This window comes from Peromyscus maniculatus, chromosome 2 (assembly GCF_049852395.1).
Source record: "Peromyscus maniculatus bairdii isolate BWxNUB_F1_BW_parent chromosome 2, HU_Pman_BW_mat_3.1, whole genome shotgun sequence".
In the NCBI taxonomy this organism is placed as follows: domain Eukaryota; kingdom Metazoa; phylum Chordata; class Mammalia; order Rodentia; family Cricetidae; genus Peromyscus; species Peromyscus maniculatus.
Genome location: NC_134853.1, coordinates 46,854,632 through 46,881,150, shown reverse-complemented (window position 1 = coordinate 46,881,150; position 26,519 = coordinate 46,854,632). Strand labels below are relative to the sequence as shown.

At 37.7% G+C, this 26,519-nt stretch overlaps 1 protein-coding gene and 1 pseudogene across 1 annotated transcript in view; both read left to right on the top strand.

The window, feature by feature from the left end:
- Window positions 1-26,519, top strand: part of Nkain3 (sodium/potassium transporting ATPase interacting 3) — a 675,857-nt gene that overhangs the window by 80,097 nt on the left and 569,241 nt on the right. The window lies entirely within an intron of this gene.
- Window positions 5,071-6,266, top strand: LOC102908557 (cyclin-dependent kinase 4 pseudogene; annotated as a pseudogene).

The window sequence follows — 26,519 nt, the reverse complement described above, 5'->3', positions numbered from 1 at the left end:
AGACAGTCAGGGGAGAGGATCCCTTGGAACTAGATTACAGATGGCTGTGAGCCACTATATGGGTACTGGGAAACAAACCCAGATGCTCTGCAAGAGCAACAAGTACTCTTAATTGCTGAGCTATCTCTCCAATCCTCTCTTTTACTTTAATTATTATTGTTACATGTATAAATACACATAAATACACATTGTTTAGTCTATTTAGTGTTGCTTGTATGTATATATTTTAAGGGCTGATAACTAACTAGGAAGCTCATCCCTGAGTAAGACTAACTTGTCCTATCTCAACATCATGTCATTAATTTCCTGTAGCTCTTCATCAAGAGGTAGGACCTTGTAAGATTTCTCCTATCTATGTTGTCGTATCAATGGGTGTTATTGTTTGATTCTTTTTTAGGCTACCATATTGTTGAGATTTTATGATTGAAGCTTTGCTGTCCTGTAAAGAAGATATCTATCAGTAGACATCTAGGTCCCTGGCTACTTTTTTTTTCTGCCTGTTACCTGTGATGTCCCCTAAGACTTAGGTGTAGGGGTTATATTGTAGGTGTGTCAGGTGAGGCTGGGCACACCATTGTCAGTTGTCTGCATTTTGATCAGTTACGGCGTTCTGCATGGTCTCTGTCTGTTGCCAAAAGATATTGCATTGATGAGAGTGTAAGTGTCATTGGATTTTTCTTTGGGCTGCCAACCAGCTCCCAAATAAAGACATGGAGACTTATTAATTATGAATTTGGGGGGCCTTAGCTTAGGCTTGCTCCATTACTCTTTGTACTTAATTTAACTGGTTTCTAGTCAACTACATTTTGCCTTGGGGCTCTCTCTCTCTCTCTCTCTCTCTCTCTCTCTCTCTCTCTCTCTCTCTCTCTTTCATTCTCTCTCATACTTTACTGCTTCCTCCATGTCTGTCTGTCTGGCCCCTGGCATCTCCCTGGTGTCTCTTTTTCTTTTCTCCCCAAGCCTAAGGGGGAGAAAATTTATTCTCCCTGCCTGGAAGTTCCACCTATCCCTCCTGCCTCATTATTGGCCATTCAGTTTTTCATTAGACCAATCAGTTACCTTAGGCAGGCAAGGAAAAATAGCAACACATCTTTACATAATTGCACAAATGAAACATATCTTTGCATAGTTAAACAAATATTCTGCAACAGGTGAAAACTACATATATATGTGGGTAAATGATAAGTATTTAAATTGAAATTAGAGATTATATTTATTTAATAAATGGGCAGCAGCAATTTCTCCTCTGGCCTTCATGGTCTTGACAGTCAAAAATAGTTGGCTGGCTTTACAGTAGCAGGCACAAATTTGCTCCTATTGAGTGGGCCTTAAATCCAATTAGACAGATGTGGGTTACTGCCATGACATATGTCTCACTACTTCACTTTTGTGGAAAACTTGCTGAGCTGGTCATTGTTGTAGTTTGAAAGTGTCACATCTTGGTAGAACTATTGATTTTTTTCTTCCTTGGCACCTTGCATAGTGCCTTTGTATACTATGAAAAATAGCCCTCAAGGAAGAGGCATCCAGGTCAGATCCAACTCAATTCTACCAATCCTGTGTCTGAAGTGTGTGGTATCTTCAGTAATTGGACTCTACCTTCAAATTATGGAACACAAAACCAAGAGCAATTGCAATTGCACATGTTGTTTTTGGAGGATCTCTTGAATGCCCCTAACCAACAATATGAAAAGAGGTTTCTCATGCTTGCTTATGGCTGTTTTCTTAGATAGCCCATGGCACTGTCAGGGAAATTACATTCATGACTCTTTTGACAAGTGTTGAGAATACAAAAGAATTAAGTGGGGTTTAACACTGAATACACTCAAATACAAGTAGAAATTATAGCATAGATGCAAAAAAAAAGGCATTTCCCTTCACTTACCACAAAAGTCATGGCTAATACTCCCATGTTAAAAGATTAATAAGAGGAAGCATAAAAAATTTTATTTTATTTTGTTCTACATGATATGGGAGCTTTCAGACTGAAGACCAGGGCAAAAATGTTTTTTTTTTTTTTGTTTGTTTGTTTTTGGTTTTGTTTTTAATTGAGTAGATTGAAGAATGGATGGCCGTGTAGAAATGTGAGTGGATAAAAAGGGTGCCCCCTAGAGGCAATAAGCATAACTAGGGAACCTCGCAAGTTCTCTGTGTCAAATCTGTTGACTCCTTTGTGCTCCAAGTAGAGGGGAGACCCCTGACATCTGAAGGTCTGCAACAGAGAAGGATGAGGGTCTGAGAGTGTTATTTCTCAACTTTTATGGCTTAATTTAGGTAGAGGAGTTCTACTTTCTAGCCCTTCCTTGAAGGAAATAGGGAAAAGAGAAAGGGGGGCAGAGAGGTCAGAGAGAAATTCATGAGCTACTTACTACTCATGAAGTTACTCAAGAGTTTCAGAGGTCCATCAGTCTCCTTGAGTTTCTGGCAAAGCAATGTATTTTGGGACACTGTGTCCTGATCCCTAACAATAGCTAGGGAACAGGTTAAAGGGCAGTTGACAGAAATCAGGAAGGAGACTGGGAGAATCTTGCTAAATGGATGTGACAAAATTTTTGCTCTGAGCAGCAGTTTTAATTTGAATGTGCAATGACCTCAGCACTCATGTTGAAAGTTTAGTCCTCACATGGTGGCACTGTTTTGAGACATTTTGGAAACTTTAGAAGATAGGGCCTAGTTGAAGGAGGTAGGACAATGGAGTTGTACCTTGCAGTGATATCCTATCCCTCCGCCCCTCTTTGTGTCTGTCCTTTCTGGCCAGCATGACACAAGGAACATTGTTCTTCCATGCTATTCCACCTCAATGGCCTGCTTCATCCTGTTCTGGAAAGAGTAGCACTGGCTGAGCATAACTACAGTCTCTGAAACATGGAGTCAAAATTAATCTTTCTTTAAATTACTTCCCCTCAGTTATTTGTTACAGTAATGAGAGGTTGATGCAGACAACAGAGCAGGACAATCATAGATTGGGGGTGAGGTGATTGTCTCTCACCCCTCTGGGAAGATTTTGCTAAGCTGACTACTATAGTCATGACAAGAGTAGGATTTGGAGATGACCAAGGTGAAGATTTTTTAAGAAGTGGCCATAGGAGCCTAAGGAAAGTTTGGTCCAAGAGAGTTTGCCATTTTACCTTCTTCCTTTAACACAGACTTGAGATACAGCTGCTATGAAGCATGATAGATTAATAGTTGTAGTTTATATGCTACCTATTAAAGTACTTACATTTTTATTTGTCTAGAAATTACAACTATATCCTTTGGAGCTTTTAGATTACCCTTGGAGATATGCTTGTCTATGGCAAACCTTCTCTAGTTTATTTTAAAATTAACAGGATGTACAGACAGCTCACTTGCTGGCCATTAATCTGAACCATTTAAAGTCTAAACTGATAGTGGGAACTTTGAAATATTTATACTGAGTCAAGTATCACATAACAATGGGGCCTGTCTTGAGGAATGTGTCATTAAATGATTTTGTTGTGCAAACATCGTAGAGTGTAGTTACACAAACCCAAATGGTCTATGTCAGTTAACAGGTTTAATCAAGTGATGCAGAAAGCATGGCATGGTGAGGCTGTGGCTGGTCAGCCATGACTGTCTGTTTACCGGTAACAGTTTTCTTTTTCTTTTTTTTTTTAACTCTATAAGAAGTTTACTATAAAATACCAATGAAAGGTACACAGAAGCCAATAGCACAGTCACGTGTTCTATTGTAAAGTCTTGTGCTTTACATAATGGCCTATGTTATATTTGTATGTCTGACAGCACAGGAGTTTTACATAAACCAAAAGCAATGTAGACATTTAATAAAACACACTATGGCATGGTGATAATGCTAAGACTCTACTAGGAAGCAGAAATGTTTCAGCAATATTATGATCTCAGGGGCCACCATTGCATGTAAATCCTGTCCTTCTCAGCTCTCTTACAATCTTAGGGGTCACTGCTGCTTATGTGAGCTGTACTGACCGCAGTGTTGTTTTGCTATGGCACATAACTATATGGGCCTGTGGATTGAACAGAATTTTCTCAGGTCTATTGAAGATAGATCCTAAAGATGACACAGCTTAGGACTTAGAAGAAATTTGAAGGTCACCTAATTAAATCCCTTAGGTTACTACCTGGAAGGTGACACAAATCATGTTACCACTCCATTCTGTCAAGTTAGAGCATCAAAAGCAATTTACTTGAAAGAGGGGATTAACCCCCCAAAGAAATTACCTTTATTCAGGAGCAATTCAATTAAATGCCTTTAGTCTTCATTTAGAGCTTCTGCATTTTTCAGAAAACAAAACAAAAACCAGAACCTTCTCTCTGAGGAAGACTTGATAGTCTTTCTGTCAGCTGTGGACATAGCCTTGACATTTGGTGTGGTTGCTTTGTTCACTGTGTGTCCAGTAGCTATAGTGTCATCTGAAGCAGGGCTCTGAAAGTTAATTCATTTTTTTTCCTATAGTGTTTCTGATATCCTATTTAACATTCTTTGTTCTTTTATGTGTATATTTGTATTACAAACCACCATTCAGATGTTGTTAGAGAGCTATTGAGCTGTAACTCATTCAGACACAAATGCACGGACAGTATACACTACAACTCTGATCTCTCACAGTGCAAATTTCAGTTCATTCTATCATAACTAGAAACGTGTTCACATGCTTGATAACTTATTCCTAGTGGGGAAAACTGATTTCAGTGCTTGTACAAAAGTATTTATGAGAACATAAAAGATTGTCCCTGCAATTGTGACTCAAAATTTAAAACTTGAAGAGTTTATTTTTTTGATCATCAAGTCAAAGTGGATGAGAGATGGGGAAGGGCTCATGTTTTTTCTGTTACCTTTAGAAAATTTGGAATTGCGCCCCCCCTCCCCGTTTCTGCTCGCCTCTCTGGCAGTGGGTCACATGGTGAGGGTCGGGGGGAGGGGACCTCTCTAGCTCAAGGCCTGTGTCTATGGACGGGCCCGTAGCGTCCAGCTGCCTGGGACCGACCCCGGGTGTATGGCGCTGCAGGCACTGGCTCACGGGCCCAGATAAAGGGCCACCTCCATAGCTCTCGGGCCGGGCGGGCATGAGGAGATCTACTCCGAGTATGATGGCTACCTCTCAATATGAACCAGTGGCTGAAATCGGTGTCGGTGCCTATGGGACGGTGTACAAGGCCCGAGATCCCCACAGCGGCCACTTTGTGGCCCTCAAGAGTGTAAGAGTTCCTAACAGAGGAGGAGCTGGAGGGGGCCTTCCCATCAGCACTGTTAGTGAGGTGGCCTTACTGAGGATGTTGGAGGCCTTTGAACATCCCAATGTTTTACGGCTGATGGATGTCTGTGCTACTTCCCTAACTGACCGAGACATCAAGGTGACCCTGGTGTTTGAGCACATAGACCAGGACCTGAGGACGTACTTGGACAAAGCACCCCCACCAGGATTGCCAGTTGAGACCATCAAGGATCTGATGCGGCAGTTTCTAAGCGGCCTCGATTTTCTTCATGCAAACTGCATTGTTCACTGAAACCTGAAACTGGAGAACATTCTGGTGACCAGTAATGGCACAGTAAAGCTGGCTGACTTTGGCCTCGCCAGAATCTACAGCTACCAGATGGCCCTGACACCCATGGTTGTTATGCTCTGGTACAGAGCTCCTGAGGTTCTTCTGCAGTCTACCTATGCAACACCTGTGGACATGTGGAGCGTGGGCTGTATTTTTGCAGAGATGTTTCGTCGAAAGCCCTTCTTCTGTGGAAACTCTGAAGCCGACCAGTTGGGCAAAATCTTTGATCTCATTGGCTTGCCTCCAGAAGATGACTGGCCTCGAGAGGTGTCTCTGCCCCAGGCGCCTTTTCCCCCAGGGAGCCTGGGCCAGTGCAGTCAGTGGTGCCAGAAATGGAGGAATCTGGAGCGCAGCTGCTGCTGGAGATGCTGACTTTTAACCCGCAAAAGCGGATCTCTGCCTTTCGAGCCCTGTAGCACTCTTACCTACACAAGGAAGAGAGTGACCGAGAGTGAGAAGAGAGGCCGCCTTCCCTCGCCTCTGGACACTTGGAGTGGCCAACACCTCAACCTCTGCCTTCCTCTAGGGTCGTGGAGAGTCCTCCACTTTTTTACAAAGAATATTTTAAGCCTTAATGACATTCCCCTCATCCTCTTCGTGAGGCCTGCCCTCTTACCCTCCTGTTTCTCTACACTAAAGGGTGGGTACCTGTCTCCTTCCCTCCCTCATTTATATTGGGATCTTTTTTATACAGCAAAACAAGACAAAAGAAAAAACAAACAAACAAACAAAAAAGAAAATTTGGAATTGCATTATTGTTGTGATATATTTGTACACTGTGTGAAGATATATTGTTGTAGTTGGGTTAATAAAGATCTGAATAGCCAATAGCTAGCCAATAGTATAGGCAAGACTTCAGGCAGAGAGAGGAAATAAGAAGAGGATTATAGGCATGCAGGAGAGACACCAAGAGACAGAGAACAAGCAAGACATGCAGGAGGAGAGGTAACAGCCACGAGCCACATGACAGCCCACAGATGACTAGAAGTAGGTTAATTTAAGTTATAAGAACTAGTTAGGAATTTGCCTTAACTGATGAGCTTTCATAGTTAATAAGGATTCTCTGTGTCATTATTTGGGAGCTGGCTGGTTGGCTGTAGCTGAAGTTTTCCTGTGTCCTGCCTGGTCCTCGCTCAGGACAAATCTCTCTTACCCACCAGTCTGCAGCTGCTCAGACCCAAGGAAACACACAGAGATTTATATTATTTATGAACTAGATGGCCATTAGCTCAAGCTTATTACTGAGTAGCTCTTACACTTAACCCATAATTCTTGTTTATGTTTAGCCACATGGCTTGGTACCTTTTCTCAGTTCTGCCTTCACATCTTGCTTCCTTTGTGTCTGGCTGGCTACTCCTGACTCTGTCTTCCTCTTCCCAGAATTCTCCTTGTCTGCTTATCCTGCCTATACTTCCTGCCTGGCTACTGGTCATTCAGCATTTTATTTATCAACCAATCAGTGCAACACATTCACAGCATACAGAACGACATCACCCATCAGCTGGCAGGACCAAGAAAGACTCTACACATTCCTTTATTGGTGTTGAGAACTGTATATAGTTGAGCATGCCTACAGTGAATATTCATGATTAAATCTATTACAGACTCCATTATCCTTTTGAATACAGATGCCCCACAGAAACCAATGCAATAGAAATACTTTAAATAAAGATTTTCTATTGATACAAAAATGTTTGGTCTTTTGATATCTAAATCCATGCCTTTGAAATATCACCTAGTCACATGCTGCTGGCCTGAGACTGTCTCTGCCCTACATAGAAGCCCAAGACTTCTGCACAAAACTCTTCTCAAAGCTCTTGATGTTTCTCATCTGGTGACACTGAAAAACAGGGCTGCTCTTTTATTGATGTGCTAAATGCAGAAGGAGTTGCCACAGCAGCCACAGCCAGCATGGCACAGCTGCCTGCACTCTTTGTAATGTTCTGTGAAAAGAATATTAATAATGTCAAAAGTTGGGCAGACTGCCCATCAGAGAAAGACTTATCCTTGAGAGGTTGAGATTTCATTTCTGAGGGAGTAATGGCAGATCTTAGAAAAATGGAACAAGGCTTAATTTAATATAAATATTAACATGACAATGGAGACATCTCTGGAAGAAGCTGGGAATACTACATAGAAAACATTCTGGTTAGAACCCCTAGAGTATGGAAGCCATTGACTGTTATTCTGGATATCTGGCTATTCCATGCAGTTTTTTGTTTCTATAATTTTTATTGTAGAGGACACATATTTACCATTCAGAATTCTTTAGAAAAAACACTTTGCAAATGACCAAGAGCAGACATCCTGGGTCTGGTCTGTTGTTGCCTCTCACTTCTGGTTTTGAAATGTAATCTATGGACTCTCTTGGTTAATTTACTTCTCTGGCATCGTCTGACAAGTGGGGGCAATGGTGGTTATGCAGGGGACTGTTATTAGGATCAGAGGACTGTTATTAGGATTAGTAGAGTTAAGTTTTTTTTTTTTTTTTTGGTTTTTCGAGACAGGGTTTCTCTGTGTAGCTTTGCGCCTTTCCTGGAACTTGCTTTGGAGACCAGGCTGGCCTTGAACTCACAGAGATCCACCTGCCTCTGCCTCCCGAGTGCTGGGATTAAAGGCGTGTGCCACCACCGCCCAGCTACAGTTAAGTTTTCTAGTAATCGTAGTTCACATAGGATAGTGTAGGGTAAAGATGGTTAGAATGGATTCTAAGAGTTTATATGTAATCTTATTTACTCAGAAATTACTTTTCTGTTAAATTTTTCTCAATTATATTCACAAAACTTCTATCGATATTTTTATCACTAATCTTTAGTCATATTAAAAATTGCATTTAACAAACATTTAAACAAGTGTTAACGTGTGTATTTAATTCCCGTTTATATGGATAAGCCTTTGAAAGTGAGTATGTGAAATTGTTGTAGAACTGAGAACACAAGTGAGCACAGTAGTCATTACCTCAGTGTTTAGTTAATGGCTATGTGTTGAATAATACTTTAAAAATTAATATTGCTGATATGAAAAAGTTATTTGATCCATTAGAACATGAAAAAGAAAATGAAAAATGCCAGATCTTCGTGACTTTTATTAAGAACAGTTGATATAAATGTTATATATAAAACATCTATACACATGCATGTGTATGTCTGCAAGATATTGCCGATGCCTACATTTTCATGATTTTATCACAGTTATAGTGTGTAGTTTTATTCCAAAGCTCTGTATCTAAGGACAGGGACTATTAGGATGCACATTTAAAAGAGGCCATCTACTCACTTTTATTTAGATAGATAGCTTAACATTTATACATAAACTTTCTTTTTAAAATATTTTTAAATAAATTACTTTATTCTAGTTAACTCACAAATAAAGACATCACACAACTGGTGTAAGGAAGCAACTCAAATATTTGCCTAGTTCCAAACTGTATACCTCTCAGTGAATATTTATACAGTTAGAATGGCCATTCTGAAACAGTAGAGCTTCACTTATGTTATTATACATTAGTAATTAATTTTTATGCATCTGTATGTTTTATGGATTTTCCTACTTCACTACTCAGAAAATTGAATTCAAAAATAGAAAAAAAATTACGATAGATTTGAGACTAGCAAAATCCATAGGTTTTCCACAGACAAGGGCTCGTTGTATTCTCATTTCTTTATGTTATATATTTTATTTTATGAATTGGTGCAAGAGAGTATGAGCTATGTGACCTAAAAAGAACCTTACACTTTTAGCTGCTGCATGCTTAATTTGCAATTAAAAACATGCAGTTGTCAAGTAGCAGCAACTTCATAACTACCATTTGGGACAGTTTATTTGAATACTAAATGTAATATGTATTTTATATTTTCCATGATATATCAGTGTATAGTAACATCAAATATCAAGGAGCCAAATCGCTCTAATTCTTTCTAGAACAGCTCATGTAAATGTTACCTATGTCACCTGTATGTAATATATTTGTGAACCTATTTTACATTCATGCTTATCTCTATATGACTTTAGAGATTTGTTTTATTACAGTAATATCTGTGTAGCAATGTTTCAAAGCTCTGTATCTTGGGATGGGGGCTATTAAGATATTCATTTCAAAGAGCACATCCACATAAGTCTTTTCATTTAGATATCTTAACATTTACATATAGACATTCCTACACAGTGGGCATGACTTTTGGATGTCTATTTTTGAAATGAGGTCAGTTTTCAGTTTACTGAATTGATAGTAAACTCTCTTGAACACTAATAGATACAGCTAGTGGATAAATAAAATTGGAATTGCAAAGCATACTATATTAGCCAAAAATATAAAAAAATAAAGCCAATGTTGTATTAATTTGTAAACTTAATTTAATGCACAAAGTAACAAATACTCTTTTCTTACATTAAAATGATCCTGGAAATAATTGCTGAGGTGTGTATTGTAAGAGCCTAAACACATGCAGAGTAAGTGGTAAGTCCCATGTGATGGACTGAGTGTTGCCAGTGCAGTCTGTACCATCAGTTTGGATGACAAGACACAGAAGACCTGTGTTTGGCAAGATTCTAGCTGTGGATGCTGTGAGCTTTACTTGCTACCAGAAAGGCTGATCTGAATACAGACATCCTACATGAGCACCTCTATAAAGGCTCGCCAGCACTGCTTCAACAGGGATACAGAATGAGTTCTCTGTGACTCACATCTGTAATTCAGAAACTTTCATAGAATATTTCAAGAAATCAGGGACTTATGCCATAAACAAATGAATGACATCATGTCTCAACTTTTCCATCTATTGTGACCAAATTGTAAGTCTTCAAGGTAAGTGTTATAAGTGATAACTTGTGACAGGGAAGCCAAGGAAACCCAGGGAACTGAATGAATGGATGAGGCTTCTGTTGCTGAAAAATGAACACTAAGAACACCTGTGCACAGCACATGATACTGTCACATACAAACTTCGGCTTGTTTCTTAAGGGCAGAGTAGTGATGGAGAATTTTTTTAATGATCATGTCTACTCTAAGTTCAGTTCATTAGAAGCATAGTTGGGTTATCAATATACTGCACAACTGAAAACTACATGTTTTATGAATGAAGATAAGAGTTTTTCAGCCTATCTAAAAGGAAAGTGTACTTTCAATTCAGGCAGTAAAATTTGTAGGAAAAGAAATAGGCTTCTCCAGATAGGAATTTTGGCTTTTAAAGAAGGCATCAAGAGGGTTTTGTAAAAAGATAAACATCCATTTTTCCAGAAGTGTAAAAGGAGAGGTTATCTAAAAATGGATAGAAGATTTGAAAAGCAAATGCTGCCTACACATGATCTTAATGAGGATCAGAAAGTACCATTTCTGCAGGATCGAGGAGCTCTTTAATGAGTCTTCCTTTTGAGAAGTAGATAAAATATCAAAGGAAGTAGAAATTACTTTTCAGCAAGGACTGAAAACATATATAAATATGTTTTAATATTTATAAAATAAGGACAAGCAAACATATATAAACAATTCCAGGACAAAACCTAGGATAGGGCTATGTACGCATTTTATTTTAAGGTTAATATTTTAAGGAATGTTTCTGCAAAGCTTGTTAAAACAAGAACAGGTCAAAGGATGAGTTTACAAATAGCAACAAGAAGCAAGAACAGCATATTTTTCTTTTTTTTTTTTTTTTTTTTTTTTTTTTTTTTTTGGTTTTTTGAGACAGGGTTTCTCTGTGTAGCTTTGCGCCTTTCCTGGGACTCACTTGGTAGCCCAGGCTGGCCTCGAACTCACAGAGATCCGCCTGGCTCTGCCTCCCGAGTGCTGGGATTAAAGGCGTGCGCCACCACCGCCCGGCATGAACAGCATATTTTTCAACTGTCCCATTTCATCTGAAGAGTGGAATGAGCTTTAATTTGAGACAATCTCATCATTCAGATAGAGGAATAGAAAGTGAGAGTGTACTTGATGTTAAATATCAAATACGAGAATTGTTAGGTTTTACACAAGTTTGAAGATATAAATTCTGAGTCACTGTGAATAACTTTTTTACAAAAAAAATCCCTTTGTTCATAAGTGTGGTAGACTGCCAGAAGTAAGCAAACCTGATCCCACTTTCCATAATTGAGGAACAGATGAATAAGTCAGAAATTAATTATGATGCTTATTAATTCCTGGCAAGGATTAGTAAACAGAATATACACACCATGAGAAGCATTTTGTCATTTCCAAAGACCTCAGAAGCTCAATAAGAATATCAAAAGTTGAATAATTTTCTTCCTTGCAGTGGTTTACTACAAGTATACAGTATCTATAAAGCATACTGTTATTTGTAGATGATTTAGTCTTCAAAGAGTTGAAGACAAAGTTAATGACATTACTGAAATTTAATACATATATTCATTTAATATATATATGTATATATATATATATATATATACATATATGCTGAAAATATATAGACAAGATGATGCATACTTTGAGAAACTAACTTACCATGCACAGGATAGAGGACTGTATAGTAATAACATTCATAGGAAAATAAAGGTTTTAAGTTTATATGGGATCCAATAAAAAGAGTGCATAGCACCTACAGCTGCTCTGTGCAGGTAGATCTGAGTGGATCAGAACTTTTTTCTACAGAGAAGTCCTCACCTATAGCATCCCATCTTCTTGGGTGTGAGTTTTAAGATGAGTTAATACAAGTGATCTCATCTTAGGGTACTGAAAATCATGTAAAAAACCATGTTGAAACAGTTGGAAATACTATTTTGGAAATTATTAAGCATATGATTATATTAAAATGCAAAAAATAATAATTTGACTCACAGTTCAATTTAAAAACCAAACCAACCAAACAAAACAACAACAAAGAGTGAGAAAAGAAACTAAAAGAAGAAAATAGTCTTCTTCAGGGAAGAGTCCCCCAGTTGGTGAACCAATACCAAGTGGTCAACTGTAGAATTAGATACACATGCACACACATACAAACACACACACACACACACACACACACACACACACACACACACACACAACATATTATGAGCTGGGCATATTGTATTTATATATTTACAAACAAATAATAAATAAATATTACATTCTACATACATATCTCTCAACAAGTAATATAAAGGAGGCCAGAGGCTGTGAATTTGAGAGAGATCAAAGTGGAGGTACATGGAAGGGATTGGAGGGATGAAAAAGAAAGGTGAAAATGATGTAATTATATTTTAATTTCAATTCTAAAAAGAAAGAATTGTTGAAAACTTACCAAAAGCCCATATGTTCCACTGAACAGGACAACTGCTGTCTTTGTCATGCCTGCATTAAAAAAGTATCCAACATTTTAAGACCTCCACTTTCAGTTTAGTGGAAATCATGGCTTCTTTTGTTTCCCTGCTAAATATCTTTGAGCAGCTATTATTCAAACACACCTTGGTGCTGTGGATATCGCTCTGTATAAATAAACACTGATTGACCAGTAGCCAGACAGGAAGTATAGGCGGGACTAACAGAGAGGAGAATTGAGGGAACAAGAAGGCAGAGGGGGAGACGGCTGAAGCTGCCGCCAGGACAAGGAAGATGTAAGGTACTGATAAGCCACGAGCCACGTGGCAAAGTATAGATTAATAGAAATGGGCTAAATATAAGAGTAAGAGCTAGACAATGATAGGCCTGAGCTAATGGCCAAGCAGTTTAAATAATTTAAGAGTCTGTGTGTTTATTTTATAAGTGGGTTCCAGGACTGGTGGGACTTGGTGGGAGCTGGAGAGAAATTCTCCAGCCATACCTTGGTCTACAGTATGCGGTACTCATGGTAATCATTTAAAAGGTATCGCTGTGTGACAGACAAAAAAAACTAAGTGTTTAGCATCTGAGATCTTTTATGTAGACTATTATACACCTCTCTTAGTTAAGGTTTTATTGCTGTGAGGAGACACCACGACCACAGCAATTCTTATAAAGGAAAACATTTACTTGGGGTGACTCACAGTTAAGGTGTGCGCAACAGCAGTTATGGAGTTAACAATGATGAGTGGCTCAACAACTCCACCACTTGTAAACTCCCATCACATAACATAAACACTGTTCTAGTTTCAAGGCCCAGACTCCTTGCTCTTGGTACAGTCAGGCAGATCTTGAGTGTTGATATGAGAGGAAGAATTTTTCTCTGTCTGCCTTCATGTTAGATCAGCAGCCTAATGAAACCAGCCGCTCACAGGCACTGATAGAGGGCAATGTGTGTCTGTAAGGCCCCATACCACAAAGCCTGAATGAGCAGCCCAGTGCCAAGAAGACCTGTAAGATCTGTAAAGGAGACTGAGAAACAAGTCTGTGACATGGGTGTGGATCCTTGGTTTCTACATTGGTTAGTAAATCAACTATTGGTTTAAAATATTGGGAAAGAGAAATGAGAAAGTTCTCTTGCTTTAGAGAACTATGTTATAAGTCTAAAATGCATCAATCTTGTTGAATAAATACACTCAAAAAAGTGAAAGAAAAGGAAATGACAGAAAGTTCCAAAACCAAAGCAAAAAGTCAGATTGTCATATGTATTATTATAGTGTACTTTCAGATGAAGTGATACATAGCATGTCCTGCTGTAGCTTCCTTCCAGTGTATAGATAGTCAGCCCCTCTCTAGCACCCACTTCTTGAGTATTACTCCTCTTGGGTCCCAAGTTGTGTACTGTCATTTGGGTGTGACAGTTGTATTTGCTGAACAAGCACACAGTATTTTTCTTGTCATTCCCTAAACAATGCAGTCTAACAACAATTCCTACAACATTCACAATGAATGAAGTATTATAAGTAATCCAAAGATGCCATTTTAGATAAATCATCCATGAACTTTGCTATTTGAGCAGATACTTCAACCAGTCTCCTGTGTATACCCAGGAGTGCACATATACAGCCAGGTGAACATTTTCATGCTTCAAAAACTAAGGCAAAATTGTCAATCTTACCAGAGTCAGTCTAAGTATAATTTAATAGTTTATATGTGCATTCTTCATAAGTAATATTAGCCACAAGAAGTTAATGCAATTAGAATTTAAACCCTACTTTCTACAAAGAAATGAATTTGAATTGGCATAACTACTCTGAAATTATTCCAGAAATCCCCCAGGCCCACAAAGTATACACTTGGTAGAGAATCTGATATCTTCTCTGTTTGCATAGTTGATTTTACTCATTGATTATTCATCTATTCATTTATTCAGCTACCATTCAAAACATTTTATTAGTGTAGGAATAGTATGTTATTATTTTCTAAGGAAATAGAGGCTATAAGATATATGGCATTAGATTTTAGACTTCTGATATTATTGAACATTTTATGAAAAATATATTAATTTTGTATTATAGAGACTATTGCATTCTAGTACACAGTAGGAACTCAATAAATAGTTAATAATGAATAAATCTTCTACTCAGAAATTTTTTTATAAATGTGACTAATTTTCTTATTAGCTGTGGTGAGTAGTGTTTTAGTGTTTTCTTCTGTTGAACATTGTAAGAAATAAAACAGGAACAGAAACACAAGTTGGAGATAAAACAGATAAACTACTTTGAGAGTTCACAGCTACTTTAATAGAAAATTTTGTGTACTGAGAAAATTTCAAAACTCAAACTATATTTGAATGAAATTTTTAAAAGAACCAAGTCATCCCTGGAGCTTGGGGAGGCTGGGGGCAATTATAGCTCCATTGGGGATGCTTAGCAAGGGGCTCTGAATAGAGCAGCTTGTGTCTTGGAAGGTAAGCAGGAAGCATGCAGGTCATTATCTTTTAGGAAGAGAGTCAAGGAAAGATGGGATTCTTTAGGAAAAACAACTTTAAGAGCTATTGCACTGTTACATGGTAAAGTTCTGTGCCTGCCATGACTGGTCCTAATATGGTTTGTGTTCAATGATCCAGCCAGAGAGGCAACAAAAAATAACAAAGAAAGGGAGGTATATGATGATTTTTAAGAACTATGCAGGGAAGAGACAGAGAAAAAATTATAGGAGCCAGAATACTCAACAACAGTAGGAAAACATGTCCCATAGAATCAACTAAGCATGGCTCATAGGGGCTCACAGAGACTGGAGTGAAAAATCACAGAACCTGTGTGGGTTTGTGCTAGGTCTTCTGCATATATGTTATGGTTGTTTAGCTTGGGGTTTTGGTGGGATTCCTAACAGTGGGAGTGGGGTGCTTATGACTCTTTCACCTGCTTGTGGGATCCATTTACTCCTACTGGGTTGCCTTGTCCAGCCATCCAGCCTTGATAGCCTTGATATGAGTATTTGTGTCTAGTCTTATTGAATCTTGTTATTCTGTGTTCACTTGATATCACTGTGAGGCCTGCTCTTTTCTGAAGGGAAACAGAGGATCAGGACCTCTGGAGAGAGGGGAAGTGAGTGTGGGGTATGGGAGGAATGGAGGAAGGGAAGACTGTAGTTGGGGCATATTATATGAGAGAATAATAACAATAAAAAATGGAACTGTGCAGAGTCTGAAATTTTTACCACTAGTTGCAAAGCAGCAAATTAGCTTGTCATAGTTTCATAAATACTAGTAGAAGAATTGAGACTTCTGGGTAAGAGGTTAACGAGAGTTCACTGTTCACTAGGACTTTCGTGGCCACTTGTTGACATTGAAGCACCCTGCCTCTAAGCCATAGTTCCTAGAGGAGATGAAAATGGCTTGGAAATCTGGCATATGCAGAGGCACTGGGACACTGAATTGTTCCTGAACTTAAAGACTTGGGTCTTTTCTAAGGAGTAAAAGTCATGTCTGCTTTCTCCCCTGGAGATAGTTAGTGACTATGTCCCAGAATAAACATGCCAGCCCTTTTCTCTAGAGAGAGCTGCCGTCTTTGTCTTCCCAGGCTATTGGCTGTTTAAACATCTTTGGAAACAAAGAAACAAAGGGTAATGACACCTCACTGCCAAGACTTACAGAGTATGAGAGTCTATAGACAATTCTCTCAATAGAAAGTCACTTACAGAAGACACTGAAAGCCAAGGGCTCTTTCCGCCTGCCATGTTATTTACCCATAAACATAGAAAACATTAAATGACATTTCTTCTCAGTGTTTAAATAAGTGTTTCTTTTGTTTGTTTGTTTGTTTTAATGACAAAGAAACTGGGTATAAGATGGGAACTTTCTCATCTAAGTCAATGAAGCTACACTAATATGTACATAATCAAATAATTCTTCTCTTCTCCCACAGAAGATGGCTCACTGTGGTCCAAGATCACACTAACTTTCTTTTGAAAATCTGACTGAATCTTCCATTCCTTCCAACTGACTAGATTCGGGGTCCCGCAGAAATGACCAAAAGGGACACTGAGTTGCTCCTGAACTTAAGGACTTGGGTCTTTTCCAAGTAGTAAAAAGGCATGTCTGCGTTCTCCCCTGGAGATAGTTAGTGACTGTGAACCAGAATAAACATGCCAGCCCTTTTCTCTAGAGAGAGCTGCTGTCTTTGTCTTCCCAGGCTATTGGCTGTTTAAATCCCTGTAAGTAGGGAAGTAAACATGAAATGTTCAGGACAGGATTTAAACAGTTGGTGTTCTTCCTATACAGCTGTGCTCTTGGAATCACATAAGTAGCTGAGTTATGTGCATGACAGTATCTGAGAAGTTATCATGTGGGCCAAATAAATTAATCCTCCAATTTTCTCAATAAGGAGCACTAGGTTTTTGGTAATCTAAGATAATTTGTGTGTGTGTGTGTGTGTGTGTGTGTGTGTGTGTGTGTATGTGTGCTGTGCACACATGCATGCAGGTTGAAAAGAGTATAGAGGTTGGCCTTGGGGTCTTGCTTGCTCAATCTTCACATTAATTTTGTATTTGTGTATGTACATACATGCACATGCCTATGTAGTGCTATAGCATGTGTGTGGAGGCCAGAACTGGTAGAAAGAAAACTTAGTTTTTTCCAGGTAATACTTTAATGACACCAATTACAGCAGGAATGGGGACCTAAGCCTAACTCTAAAGGCAAATTTACATTTCTCGGCCTCCCTTTTGGTTATTTCTGCGGGACCCCGAATCTAGTCAGTTGGAAGGAATGGAAGATTCAGTCAGATTTTCAAAAGAAAGTTAGCGTGATCTTGAACCACTGTGAGCCATCTTCTGTGGGAGAAGAGAAGAATTATTTGATTATGTACATATTAGTGTAGCTTCATTGACTTAGATGAGAAAGTTCCCATCATATACCCAGTTTCTTTGTCATTAAAACAAACAAACAAAAAAAAACTATATAAAGCCAAAGTCTCAGAGTCATTGGGAGTATTGAAAGAACTTTAACTTGTATATGCTTATATATTTACTTAAGGTAATTTCTTCTCATCCTTCTCTCTTTATAGTTGGCATTAACATTCATAACCACTTAAACTTCACACATGGAAGACTTCTTTCATCTTTTCTTCCAATAAACAAACTTCTAAGTTCTGCTGTATCTTGTTTTTCTCTTCATATATCCTCATCTTATGGCCCCTGTATTGATCAGGGTTTTCTAAAGGAGTAGAACTGGTAGAATAAGGAGATATATTAAAAGAGAATTTATTAGATTGGGTTGCACAATATGGTCCAAGTAGTCCAGCAATGGAAGTCTCACAGTGAAGAAGATGGGAATCTAGTAGCATGTTCCTGGATGTCTCATCAGAATCAATCTGGTGCGAAGGCTTATAAAATTCCTGGAGTGCTGCTGGTCTTCAGTCTATACTGTAAGACAGAAGATGCTTATTCAAGCATCAGGGGAGGAATGTAGTAGCAGAGTAGATGAGCTTGCCAGAAGGACTGAAGGCAGTGAGTCAAAAGGAATGTTTCTCTCTCTCTCATCTTCTTTTATCTGGGCTGCCACAAGTAAGTGCTGCCCTTATTTATAACGTGTCTTTCCACTTCAAATAACCTCATCAAGAAAATTCTTCACAGAACTGTCTAGCAGCTTGTGTTTTAGTTGAATCCTGTTTCAGGATTGACAAGCAAGATATGAGCTTCCTTTGCTAGCTCCTCTTGCTCTGTTCTGGACTTGCTCATCCTGTCTTGACAGGCTCCCATAGCTCCCATGACAGCATCTTTCCCATGATATTTAGGATGTCTATCTAAAATCAAAATTAGATAGTGTCACTCCTTCCCTGTAGACCTCCACATGGTTCTCATTTCCCCTAAGTACACCCAAAATACATTCTGCAGTGCCGAATTCTATATAATTTTTCCTTAATAAAGCATCCTATAAAAAAGGAAAATTAAAAATCCTGTAGAGTATTATATTGAAAATTCTTGTTGTTGGGACTGATAATGTGGCTGAGTAAGTAAGAGTCCTGCCTGTGCTAGCATGGAGTTCTGGTTTTGGGTCCCCAGTTCACATGCCAGGGGTATCCATCTGTGCTGTGTCGATAACCCTACGGCTAGTTTGGGGTGGAGAAATGTAGATTCTAGTTGTGATTTATCTAGTTTGCCTGCCCAAAATAGGTTCAGTGAGAGAAAATCAACAATGAGGCAGAGAGTGATAGAGAAAGGTACCAGATGTATTGTTCCGGCTTTCATATAGTTGTACATGTATATAGTTTGTACCTGTGCAAACTTGTAAAAACACATGTACACCACACATATACAAAGCATTATTCATGAAAACACCAGTTGTATATTAAAGGCTCTTGGAATTTCTAGAATGTACATAAGTTATCTTTCAAAAAATTTTAGTTTCACCAATAAAATAATTATACTTGATAAGATAGGTGTTTCTGCTTTGTGAAAGTCATGTGACAAAACTTGAGCTTGTAAAACTAAAACCAAACTCTTAAACATTGCCTAGGTCCTTTTTCCAGGCCCTGAATTGTCCTACTCTTAGACATAACCTCTCACCTTTCTTGTGTTCTACATCCCAAGTTCTGGTATATGTCATCAATGCTTGTAAAAAAAAAAAGGGAGAAGGAGAAAGGGAAGGAGAGAGAGAGACAGAGACAGAGAGATAGACAGACAGGAGACAGAGAAACAGAGATAGAAAGCAGACAGACAGACAGAGGTAGGAATTCTTCTGAAAGTGATGTGTAATCCCATCTAGATATAGGTGTAATAAACTGTAATGTTTATAGCTTGAGTTCATAATTATAATGGTTTAGATAATAACAACATGGCCCTTAGTAATTTTTTTCTGTGACACATATGGGCATCATCAAGCTTTTTGTTCTTTGAGGATGGCATTGACTTTTTATAAGATTATATTAAACACCAAGTTTCTAGTATCAGTTGATATTTCTTAGTAAATTTGTTTGAAATCACTGCAGTGATTTCACTCTGATGTAATTTGTGCACTGAAAATAATGGGTGAAAAAGCAGCATAAGGTGTATGTGACTTATTGGAACTGGGACTTTTTCATATCGTGGAGAAATGGATGAAACATGAAACAAAGGCATGAATCATGTCATTGATAGGTTCAGTGAGTGGTACATACATCTGTAAGACTGAGTTGAAGCTAATAACATTTGCATATTTGTGTGTGTGTGTGTGTGTGTGTGTGTGTGTGTGTGTGTGTGTGTGTACATCAGTATGCTCAAAAGACCTGAAGTTGTAGTTTAATAATTTGGATGTTTTCATTTTCAGACAGAAATTAGACATGATTTGGATAGTTGAAGCACTGGGCAGGTCAATTGCTCATCATTATGAGAATCATTTAATGCATTTTAATGGTGTGTGATAAGGTAAAAATGCTATGTAAGCCAAATGAAAAAGTTTTAATCCATTATATTTTAACTGTGGACATAAATGAGTTCCAATTTATATATTTAGGCATTAATTCCAAATATTTGACATTTCCTCTTGTATAAGAGTAACAGAAAGCACAGTGTGTGGGAAATGGGCATAGTAGCCAGTAAATTCTGCACCTTAGAAAGACACTGTCAGTGCTGATGAGCCTAAAATATCGTATTCGAAATTCTAAAGTCAATGTTATTTTTTTAGCTAGCTTCTGTGAAATCAGTCTTTCTCTGTCCTTCCAGCCAGCTCCCTAATAACCACATGGAGATTTATTACTAATTATGAAAGCTCAGCCAATAGCTTAGGCTTGTTTCAAACTAACTCGTATAACTTAAATTAACCCATTTTTATTCACATGCTGCCACATGGCTCCTGGCTTGTTATCTCATCCCCTACATACCATGCTTCCTCTGTTTCCAGCTGGTAATTCCTTCTTCTTCCCAGTATTCTCTCTGCCATGAAAATCCTACCTACCAATTGACCATTTAGCTTTTTATTAAACCAATCACAGTGACATATCTTCACATATGTAAAGGAATATTCCACAACACTTATGTCAGTATGTTCTCATGTTTATTTTTAAACACAAAAGAATAACTTGTCTATATATATTGTCTTATTTACACCAGACTATAGACTTCAGATTTATATAGGTCAACAAACCTTATAAGCCATAAAAATACTAATAGAAAGGGTAAATTCTGGTGGAGATTCAATTTCCTTAAATGTGTTTTTAGCATCTTTGAGAAAGTACTATCTCAGATAAAATTCTTACATTTTAAAGTCACTTTGTCTTAAACAACTAAGTGTTGATATTTGAAGAGATCGAGAGACTATTAATTTTATTTACTTGGTTTAGAAACAATTGACATATGGAAATGGGCATATGGAAATAGCCATTCATTTTTGTCACATATGGAGCTGCAGGTAAAGCTCACTTGGCAGACTGCTTGCCTAGTAAGTTTATATTGCCTTGGATTTAAGTTCCAACTTCACATAAATGAGATGTGGTGGTACATTTCAGTGATTCCAACACTTGAGAGATGGAGGCAGGAGAATCAGAAGTTTAAGGTCAACTTCAGCTATATAGCAAGTTGAAACGAAAGAACTAACCAAACTGGAAACATGTATGTGCCAGTAGTGTCAAATGGACCAGCTCATACTTTCTCATTCCCAGACTAGAGTGTGAACCAATATTTCAAAGAGAAACTTAGGCCCAGTACAACAAGGACATGGACTCAGTTTCCTACTTGCTCTTGGTTTAAGACAATAAGACAGATGAAACCAAATCTCCCATGTTCCACCCAATAGAAGGAACAGGGTCTATTATCCACCAACAAGTTACTCATTCCTTCTATGTGGAAAGCACGACAGAGGAAGAAAACGCCAGACTAAGTCTTTTCTGGGAAACAGAAGAGGGACACCATTATTACTTATTCTCATGATTTGGCTAACTCAGGGAGGTTGTGAAGTTGTCACTGTCCTGTATTCTCAAAGGAAGCAAGAGTATAAAAATGTATGTCTCTATGCATGTTTTGTTGTATAGAAGTTCAGTGGAACTTGATGCTAGCATTCCTTGTTGAAGAGACAGAGGCTGATCTCAAAGGTACCATAAAGTAAATGCCAGAGGAGATTCAGTGCTAGTGCCAAGTTCCTCAGTGTCCCCCAATATTAGCTGTGATATTGGTTCCTGATCCAATCATTGAACCACTTCAGAATACTCTTTTAAGTATACAGCAATCCAGTGCAGATTCATAGGTCCTGGGAAGCTCTATCTCAGTTCTTAGAGTGAAGCCACCAAGGAGGTGTCCTGGGAGAGAAGAGGGAAAGCATTCTGTCCTGATTATTGAGTTCCCTGGCATTCATAATTCTTCCTGTGAATGTTGGCATTATTATTTGAATATTAAAGAAACTTGCAATTAGGATATAAGAGGACTAGGTCATTTAAGAATAAATCAACTTTCTACCATTTGAAACCCATATAGCATAGCAATAAATAGCCCTTTTATTATAGCTGTTGAAAGTACAAGGAAGCAGAGCCAGTTCATAAAACTTACGGTGGTTCTGAACAAGGCTCTTTATTGTTTTCCTAATGAAGTGAAATACAAATAGCTAGTGTATTTTGAAAGTGCAGTTCACTGTCCAAAGGGCCCAATGTTAATTAACTAGATTAGAATGAATTTAACTCATTGGGAACTCCAATGTAGCCTGTATTTGGCACTGTTGTTATTATCATTTTCTTCTTTTATTATGAAAGAGGCAGTGGTATTCTTAGAAGGTTGAACAACTGACTGAAACTCTGGCAAGAGGATGAGAAGTTCTGACCTCACAATGCAAGCAGCCAAAGCAGGCAACACGCTGTTTCCCACAGATGTCATAGATCCTCCAGTTATTTCTAATGAACAGTCCAATTTAAGACAATTCATCAGTGACTTGCAGTTATTTAGGAGGTTGTAAATGAAATACAACCTATGTCATTTATTAGAGAAAAATTTAGTGTTTGATTTGTGTCTGACAATATTTTTACTAAATGGACATTTTATGGGGCTTGGCCTTAGTTTTATGGATCACTGGCTCTACTTTGCCTCTGATGATTATATGTGGAGTGCTGTATAATTGATTTAACAGTTTACTTGTTTTTGTTTTGGGATTGGCTTTCCTCCACTAGCAGAATAAGTACCATGAAAGAAGTGATTATGAATAACATGGTTGTGTTAAATATTTGGATAATGATTAAATGAATTAATGAAGTTAAAAATAAAGTTTATTTAGGCTGTTACCGTATTACGTACTGTGAAGCAGAAAAGAACTATTAATAGCTCAAAATGTTAAAGGAGATGAGATAAATGAATTATTGCAAATCCTCATGGGTCTACAAGTTTATTAAATCAAATATACTTAATGACTCATACTCTTAGTGTAAGTATGTGGTTAATGATTTATATTCTCAACAAGTATGTACTTTTTTTTTTTAACCAATTGATGTAAAGTGATCTGTGAAGAGCAAGTGTTGAATAGTGAAAATGTCCATCGTTCCTAGCAGCTGCAGCAAGGACCAGATTGTGTTTCCTTCACTTTGACTCTACAGTTTATGTATTCGGTCTGCCCTATTGTTAGTGTGCATTTCTTTCTCTTTCATTTGATTAACTCCCATTTGTTATGTCATTTTATGTCTATGTCTCTTTTCCAGGATGCTTTCCTAAAATGGGCATAATGTACTTTCTGAGTTACCTGCTCCAGCTACCTTCATAGTGCATTGCAACCATAGATCCATTCCCCAAAAGATTAATGAGGTTCTTTAACACCACAGTAGGGGAACCACAACAAATCATTCTAATTAACACTGAATTCATGGATTACTCAATGAAGGAGCATGAAGGCTTCAACAAATGGGCATGCTCTGAGAATTATTCTCAAATTATTCTCAGTATCAGAAAAACAGAATAGAACCACAAGGCTAGAATCAGGATAAACACAAGACTCTCTTGAATAACTCAGTTGTCATGAGCGTACTAGCTTTTAAAGAATTGGCTTTAACTGTCTACTAATACTAGGTAATTATGAATCTTCACTTGCAATTCTAGGTAGTAAAGGAGAATGGATCTTAACACTTGGAAAAATGTTTAGGCACAAACCAGTGTAGAAGCAGCTGCTACAGAGCATTGTAAGTCTTGCCAAATGTAGGGACAGTCTCCCAGGTGAAGGGGAAACTATAGGAATAGTAGGGATGAGGATATGGGGAACAGTAGGAACACCCCTCAGTGCAAAGGTGACAATGACCAAGTGGGAGGTAGCACACTATGGACCCAGCAACATATTTCTATAGGAAGGGGGAGGGTTTGGGGACACTGTAGTAGAAACTGCAAAATTGCAATTATAATTGAGCTGTATTCTACAGATATCAGAAAAGTCCCCCTGTGACCTAAAGCTGATGATGCCATCACCATGTGTCTGTTTCTGTAGACACTAGAAAATAGCCTGGCAGTTTGTATTCTCTTAATAATGATCTGATATAGTGATGGCCAGAGTCTTGTTACTGAAGCTTACTTTCTGCAAAGTATCTTCCTCTTTACAACCCATAACTTGGATTGTTTTACTGCTTGAGACATTGTAGGAGCAAAGAAGGCAGCTCCCTGGCAGTGTCTGGAACCATGACTACACTGGACTTCAGTCTTCCCTTGTGACTGTTCATGAAGATTTAGGCCAAGCTTCAGTTCTCCATTCTAATGGGCCTGTCATTGCCTCTGTGATGGCATGGTTTAAAGTGGTAGGAAGTTGTAAATGATGATTATTGGGGTAGACTAAATACATTATTCTAAAATTACAATCACAAACTGTATGTTATAAGTGACTTAAATAACATAGAAGGAAAATTACTTTTACACTAGGGTGATTTGCAATGATCTGAGAAAAAATAATTTGTGTGTGTTCAATAAGTTATCTCCTCAGCAAGTAGATGTTGATCCAAAATCCTTGGGAACACTGCCATCTAAATGGCCCATTCTACTTGAAAGACTGACATAGTTTCAGCATTCTAGACAGAAGATATGACACACTGGTTTGAAATTACAAAATGTTTAATTAGCTATTTTATTTCTATTTTGCAGCAATATTAGAAATAAGACAAAAGAAAACCCATGTAGGATATTCTACTGTTCTCTAATAATGAGAAATGGCTACTCAGAGGCCATTTTTCATTTAATTTTACTTCTCTGTGTTGAGATCTATGTGAGTTTAATTTTTCTCATGTGTCTTTTTCTCTAAAATCCATTGGAATATAAGGAAAAGCGAATTTTTATTAGCCATGCTAATGAGCTTTCTGTATATGTTCTGTTGAATTTCTATTAAATGAAAGCAGTGAAACAAATCAGGGCACTACTTAATGTGTGTATTAATCGACTCAAGACTATTAATATATGAAAAGTCAATTACCAAATCAAGATTTATAGCAATGCCTCAAAGGTGATTATGAAACTTTTGTGGAAATAATTCAACTTGTTTAAGTTAGTGTGTATAAATGTTGGAATTTGGTTATGATAATTCATCAAAACCAAGGGTCTCATTCACTACTGAACTTGGCCTGATATATACCTCCCTGTAACTTCAGATGTGGACTTGTACTTGAATTTGCATTTGACTAAATTTTTAGTTTGTATGATAGACTTCCTGCTTTTTAAAAGATTTATCCAACAGTCTACATAGTTTACTATACTTAGTTTTTAATTTTGTATAGTATTCTATGTGGGAAAATGTGCACATCTCTTTTTTCTAATTTTTATTCATTTAAATATTGCAGCAAGCCATTTTATATATTTTACTTTTTACACACATGATGAGAATTTTCAGTCAAAACAATCTTCAGCATAACTATCAAACCAACCAACCAAACACCACTACTAACAATAACATTTTAAGGTGTTTAACTATAAGATTGTAATTATAAGATATAAAAAGATATATTATATGACAATACAAACTTATGAACTTCTTAAAATGGTGCTCTTATGAAACTAATATTATATCAATGTTACATTATATGATACAGAAATAGATAAAATAAAACTCAACTATCAACATAATATATATGTACATATGCACAAGCTTATTCTCAATAAAAATAAGACAGAAAAACCTATGCCTTTACAATGTTCATTTCTGAACCTGTCACATAACCTTAGCTGATATTTATAACTACTTTCTGCTACTATTCTGTCTTTCCTCTACCCTCAGCAAGCATCTCAGCATGTCTTTGTTATTTTTCTGGAGAGATGACCCATTCCTTCAATTCTGAAGAGTCTGGGCTCTTTGCCATCCTTTCAAATTGGATTGTTATAGTTTCCCATTAACCTTAATCTCAAGACATAGTACCATCAAGAGATTCCCTAAATAATCTCCTGCACTTCAGATATAACCTAATCTTTTGTATCCCCACTGTGGAAAAGCAGTCCAATTTCTCCCAGATGGTCTAGATAAATAACCCCTCTTAGCACTTTTATTTCTGTTAACTTTAAGAGCATCACAAGCCCAAGTGGGCTGGGGGGCTTCTTAGCTTCCAGATCAATTGGATGTTTGTTGTTCTCCTGATAGGACCACTCCTCACTCTGGATATAAAACTAATAAGCCAACAGAGCATAAAATTATGGGATAGGAAGCTAAACATTTCATAGTGGATCACTAGAGCTGGTAATGGTCACTGGCTGGTCACCTGGTAAATGGTGTTATATTGAGGGCACAGTAATGGCCTTTGCTTCTTGTAGATCCGGC